The sequence below is a fragment of the Chrysochloris asiatica genome, unplaced genomic scaffold (assembly GCF_000296735.1).
Source record: "Chrysochloris asiatica unplaced genomic scaffold, ChrAsi1.0 scaffold00396, whole genome shotgun sequence".
NCBI classification, from domain to species: domain Eukaryota; kingdom Metazoa; phylum Chordata; class Mammalia; order Afrosoricida; family Chrysochloridae; genus Chrysochloris; species Chrysochloris asiatica.
This window is the reverse complement of record NW_006408914.1, coordinates 1,459,128-1,465,474: the sequence shown is the minus strand read 5'-3', so window position 1 is coordinate 1,465,474 and position 6,347 is coordinate 1,459,128.

Below are 6,347 nucleotides of genomic sequence, written 5' to 3'. Positions count from 1 at the left end.
ATAATAAATAATCCAAGTTTACTCAATTTGTATGTTTGGCAGGTAATACCAGAAGATGCGCTATATGAAGAAGAACACAGAATCAGGATTGAAGGGAGGACCTGTAACAACCTGCTATATGGATAAGCAGCGTCCTGATGTGGCCCCATAGGATAAGCACTGGGTGGCAAGATAGGTTTGAACTGCAAGATTGGTGGTTCAAATGCATCAGACTCTCCTTGGAAATGCTTTACAAGGTCACTATGAATTGGAACTGACTCAATAGCACTTAACAATAACAACATATGGATAAAGACAAGGTTGGAAATTCAAACACATCAGTTGCTATTCTGAAACTCTATACAAAGTCACCATACGTCAGAACTGACTGGATGGTACTTACCAACAACAACAGCATATGCAAATAACAAAACCTTTTTTGCTGAAGGTGATAAGGAGTTGAAACATACTGATCAGGACTACAACTTTCAATGTGGATTACAACTCATTGCAAATAAAACAAAAATCCTCACAACTGAACCAATAGACAGTACAATGATAAACAAAGAAAATATTGAAATTGTAAAGGATTACATTTCTTGTGGTATATACAGTCAACCTTCATTGAAGCATCAGTCAAGAAACCACTTATAATGTATTGAGTAAGTCTGCTGTCAAAGACCTATTTAAAGTGTTAAAGATCACACGTGCCACTTGGAGGACTAAGGTGTATCTGACATAGTATTTTCAAAAGTCTCAGAAAGGAGTCCTGGTGTGATGATGTAGGATAAGTTCTGAATAACTAACCACAAGGTTGGCCATTCACATCTACCAGCTGCTCCTTAGAAACTCTATGCAGAGTTACTATGAGTTAGAACTAATTAAATGGCACTGAATAACAACTAAAATGAATATTAAACCTGGCCAATAAATAAGGAAAACCAGAGAACAGATGATTTTAATTATAATGTTGGTGAAGATTAGGGAAAGTACTATGGACTGCCATAAGAACAAGCAAATCCAGTGTTGGAGGAAGTACATCCAGAACACTCTTAGAAGTGAGCATGAAAGTCTTAGTCTCTTGTACTTTGGTTGTGTTGTCTGGAGGAATCAATCACTGAAAAATTAATATTATACTTGGTAAAATAGAAAATTAGTGAAACAAGAGGAGGAAAAAAAAGAGCTAAATTGTCACTGTGGCTGCAACAATATGTTCAAATAATAACAGTGAAGGAAGTGTAGGACTAGGTAATGTTTGTTCCATTGAACTGAGTCACTATGACTCAGAACAAACTCACTGGCAACTAAGAAAAATAGTGGCAACAGAACTACGCCTTAGGGTTTTGAGACTGCAATTCTTTATTATAGGTGACAGTGAGGCATTGAACTGCTGACTTTTGGTTAGCAGCCCATCACTTAATCCACTATGTCACCAGGACTCCTAAGGGGATACTACATGATTTATAATCAGGAAAGGTATGCATCATGGTTGTAGTCCTCTTAATACGTATGCTGAGTAAATAATCTGTGAATCTGGACTGTTTGGAAAAAGAAATGTGGAATTCTTGAAGGACAATTCAGCAACTTGAGAGATGCAGATGACATAACTTTGATTTCTGAAATTAAAATTGACTTAGTACATTTGATGAAGTTTAAGGACTATAACATTCAATATATGTTACATCTCAGCAAAAAGAAAACATAAATCCTTACAAATGGACCAATAAGAAATATCAAGATACATTGAGAAAATATTAACAGTGTCAAATATTTTATTTTACTTGGTTCCACAATCAGTTAAAAACAAAACAAAACATGGGATCAGTAGTGAGGAAATCACACAATGTATTGCATTGCACAAATGTGCTGCAGATGGCTTCTTTGAAGTATTCAATAGCAAAATATCTCACTCTGTAGACTAATGTATGCATGGCATTTTCAATCAGCTCACAATCATTAAAAGATAAACAATGAATTGTTGTTAAGTGCCATCAAGTCAGTTCCAACCCATAGCAACCATATATAGGGTTTCCAAGGAGCAGCTGGTGAGCTTGAACTGCCAACCTTGTGGTTCAAACTGACTTTGCAGTCCAGTGCATCAATCCACAGTACCACACCAGGACTCCAAACAATGAATAAGTAATGCCAAATTAGAATTGATGCATTTGATGTATGTTATTGCTGAAGAATATTGAATATACTGCCAGAAAAAGCAAAAAACCTGCCTTGGAAGAAATAGCAAGAATGATATTTAGAAGCAAGGATTGTGAGACTTTGTTTCATGTACTTTGGACATGTTATTAGCAGAGGATCAGCAAAAATGTACAAGTATCTCAATGATATGGCTGACAGTGGCTGAAGTAATGGACTCAAACATAGGGAAGATTATATGGATGACAAAGGACCAGGTAGTGTTTCATTCTTTTGAATTTATGGTCACTTTGAATCAGAATTGACTTGATGTTACCTCACAACCGCAACTTTTTGCTTTTCCTGATGTGTCAGTATAGAATGTTTAATAATTTTATAATTGGATTGATTGCTTTGTTATTATTTTGGAGTTTTTAACTATTTTAAAACCAGCTACTTTATCAGATATATGCTGTGGAAATACTTTTGTCTGATCTGTCTATTTTTCCTATTTCCTAACATTGTCTCTGCAGCACAATTTTTAGTTTTAAAATTTTATTGAAGTCCAATTTATCTTTCTCTTTCTTCTTTCTTTCATCAATTCTACTTTTGATGTTATATTTTAAGTCATTGACTAACCCAAGATCCTCTATACTCCTTCCTGTTATTTTTTAGAAGTTTTATAGTCCTGTTTTATATTCAGTTGAGTCTCTTGGCAGTAGAACTCATGAAAGTCTGGGATATCCCATGTTAGGCCCCACGGAATTTCTATCTCTCAAAGTCTCCACTCTCATTATCCATCAATTAGTCAATTACACTGCTCCTACCAGGCCCCAATTGCTTCTATTCCTCATAACTTTAATTCTCTCTGTAGTTCTTCATTTCTCCAATTTGGGGAATGTTGGTTTTCTCAGTGACCTCAGTTCCTTGATGGATTTCAGAAGACTTATTGATTTTCAACTTGTTCAGCCTCCTTTTGTGGCTGTTATGAGGTTGGGAATGATGACTTTGTAGCTCATATCAGATTGGAAATTGGAAGATTTTATTTTATTTTAACATAGGAACTTAACATATTACCAAAAGGCTATATTTAATGACTATATATGACAGATTATTTGCTGTTGTCATTCCTGTTAGAAGTTAAATAATACAAAACAGACATAATCATTTCTTCTATTTGCTTATTAACAGCTTATATGTAAAAAAGCTTTTGAAGAAAATTTCTGAGAAAATATCTTTGTGATATAACAATAATAAAACATTTTTACTAAGAATTTTGGATATTTCTTTTCAACTTAATCTCAGTGTGTTCCTATTTAATGACTCTAAAAAGAGTAACTTTTAGACCCTGAAGTCTACAAGTGTTCTTTAAAAAAATAATAAATACAAAAAAACATTTTTATTGTGAATTGAGTAAAGACATATCATCACTTTTACATTCAACAAATCATATGCTTCGTTTCCTTTCAATGATTACAATCCCTTCTATGAAACCTCAGTTATCCAACTTCTTCCCTGTGGTTCTTATTTCTATTCCACTTTCCTTTGCAACTCTCCTGAACTTTATTTTTAGTAAATTCTAATGTTTTAATCTTCAATCATTGAGCATTCCATGGTGAACATACCTTACTATTGTTGAAGTTCCTTTTTTCCTATCAACCATTTAGCTGAAAATTGAGTCACAATGGTGAGTTCAGTTCCAGATCTGAAGGATAATAGAGGGCCTTGTTGTTGTTGTTATGTGCCGTGGAGTTGGTTCCAACTCAGCGACCCTGTACAGGATTTCTGAGGCTGTAAATCTTTAAGGGAGCAGAAAGCATCATCTTTCTCACTCGGAACAGCTGGTAGTTCTGAACTACTGACCCTGAGGTTCATAGCCCGATTCGTAACCACTACGCTACCAGAGCTCCTTCATAAAGGGCCTTAGGATCAGGTTTATATAGTGTCTTTCTAAACAGTAAGCCTCGTCTATGTATGACTTTGATTTTTGTTTCACATTTTCTCCCAGTCTGTCCAGGAACCTCTATCATGATCCCTTTCAGAACTGATGCTTGTGGTAGCCAAACTTCATCTCATTCTTCTGATCTCAAGGTCATCGAGACTGATTTTCCATTGGGCTATTGAATTATATGACTCCAAGTGTCTAGTTTTTGCCACTCTTCTTCTTCCAAATGGAAAGAAACCTTATTTGGTCACTCACAAGATTTTAAAATTCAAATACTTATTCACAGGAGTCCTGGAGTGGCACTGTGGGTTAATGCACCTCAGTGCAAAGTTGTTTGAACCGCAAGAAACCCTATAGAGGGTAGCTATGTGTTGGAATCAACTCTACAGCACTTAACCAACAACCAACATAATTATTCACAAGAGTAGGTTTTAGAATATTGGCTTTGTGGATTATGTTATGGCAAATAACCACGGTGACCCTTGGGACTATGGTATTGATTCCCCAAGTCTTTTCGACTCATTCGCTTGTGGTGTTCAGTAATGTCTTAGACATTTTCATAACTTTTTTTCCATGTATTATCCATAACACTCATAGATATTTTTACTGCATGTACAAAAATCCTTTAGCTATTTGAGTATACTTCCACTAATCCTCCCATGCCCATTCAGCCATAGTTTCAGAGTTGTGTATACAACAATATTTACCTCCATTCCCTAGAGCTCTTACATACCTCCCTATGTCTTCCCCTGTCTTCATCATTTTTCTCACAAACTCCTTCTTGTTGTATATTCCCTTTCCCATCACCCAAGTTAACATGAATTTACTCTTTAACCAGTGAATTTCTCTCCTTTCTCTCACATCTAGTAACCATCAAAGAGTTATTTTAGCTTGAAAATCTTTTCTAGACTTTTTAAAAATAGTAATCTTATACAATATTTCCCCATTGGTATTAACTAATTTCACTCAGCATACTATTCTCCAGGTTTATCTATGCTATGAGGTATTTCACATTGCTAAATATCAGACCAATTAAAACTAGGTTACCTATTTTCTGATTTTAGGACAGAATTTGGACATTTTCATAGTGAAACAATATTCCAGAAAACATTTTCATAGTTTCACATAGGACCTGGAAAATCTTATACACATTTATGCATTACATGAAAATATATAGCAAATGTGTGATTAATGTGAAAATTAAAATATAAATTATTTATAAAAGGAATTTAGTTCATTTTTTAAAAAGTTAAATGATACCTTCAAATAATTTTTAATTTAAAAGATATTACAATTCTGTTGCTCTCAGACCCAATAAAAAGAGAAGGTTTCCAGTAGCAGATTAGTCTTTGTGAAAAAAAACCACCTGAATAAACATATTTAAAAAATTAAATGCCTCTAGATTTGGCACTGTAGGATAAACAGTGGACTGCTACCCAGGAGGTCAACAATGCAAACCGACCATTTGCTCCTCAGAAATCCTACACAGGATTGTTTTGAGTCAGAACCAACTCCTGAGCTCTTAACAGCAACAATAGTCTAAAAAAAAAAAAAACACAAAAACTGATGTGCATTATTCATCCAATTACTCAACAAATAACATTTTTAAGTTTAAGATTATTTTAAAAGCATTTTCAATTTTTGTAAACTCAGTCATTTTTTTCCCCCTAAATAATATGCATATTTGCAATCATTTTTACATAATCTGCTATTTCTACTGTGCTCACCCCTGGACCATTAAACAACATTCTTATCAATGAAGAAAAGATTGACTATGTCAAGGACCTAATTCCTCTTGGATCAACTATCAACACTCATGGAAGCAGCAGTAAAGAAATCAAGCGACATATTGCATTAGGCAAATCTGTCTCACAAGACCTTTTTAAACTGTTGAAAGGCAAAGACGTCAGCTTGAGGATAAGGGCGCACCTGACCCAAGCCATAGTATTTTCAATAACCTTATATGCATGCGAAAGCTGGACAGTGAAGAAGGAAGACCATAGACGTCTTGATGCTTTTGAGTTATGGTGTTGGAGGAGAATATTGAAAGTGCCATGTGCTTCCAAAAGAACCAACAAATCCATTTTGGAAGAAGTGCAGCGAGATTGCTCCTTGAGAGCCAAGACAGCCAAACTTCGTCTCTCATACTTCAGACATATTGTCAGGAGGGACCAATGGCTGGAGAAGATATCATGTTTGGTAAGGTGGAGGGTCAGAGAAAAAGAGGAAGACCCCCAACGAGATGGATTGGCAAAGTGGCAGCATCAACGGACTCAAGAGTGGCAACAGTAGT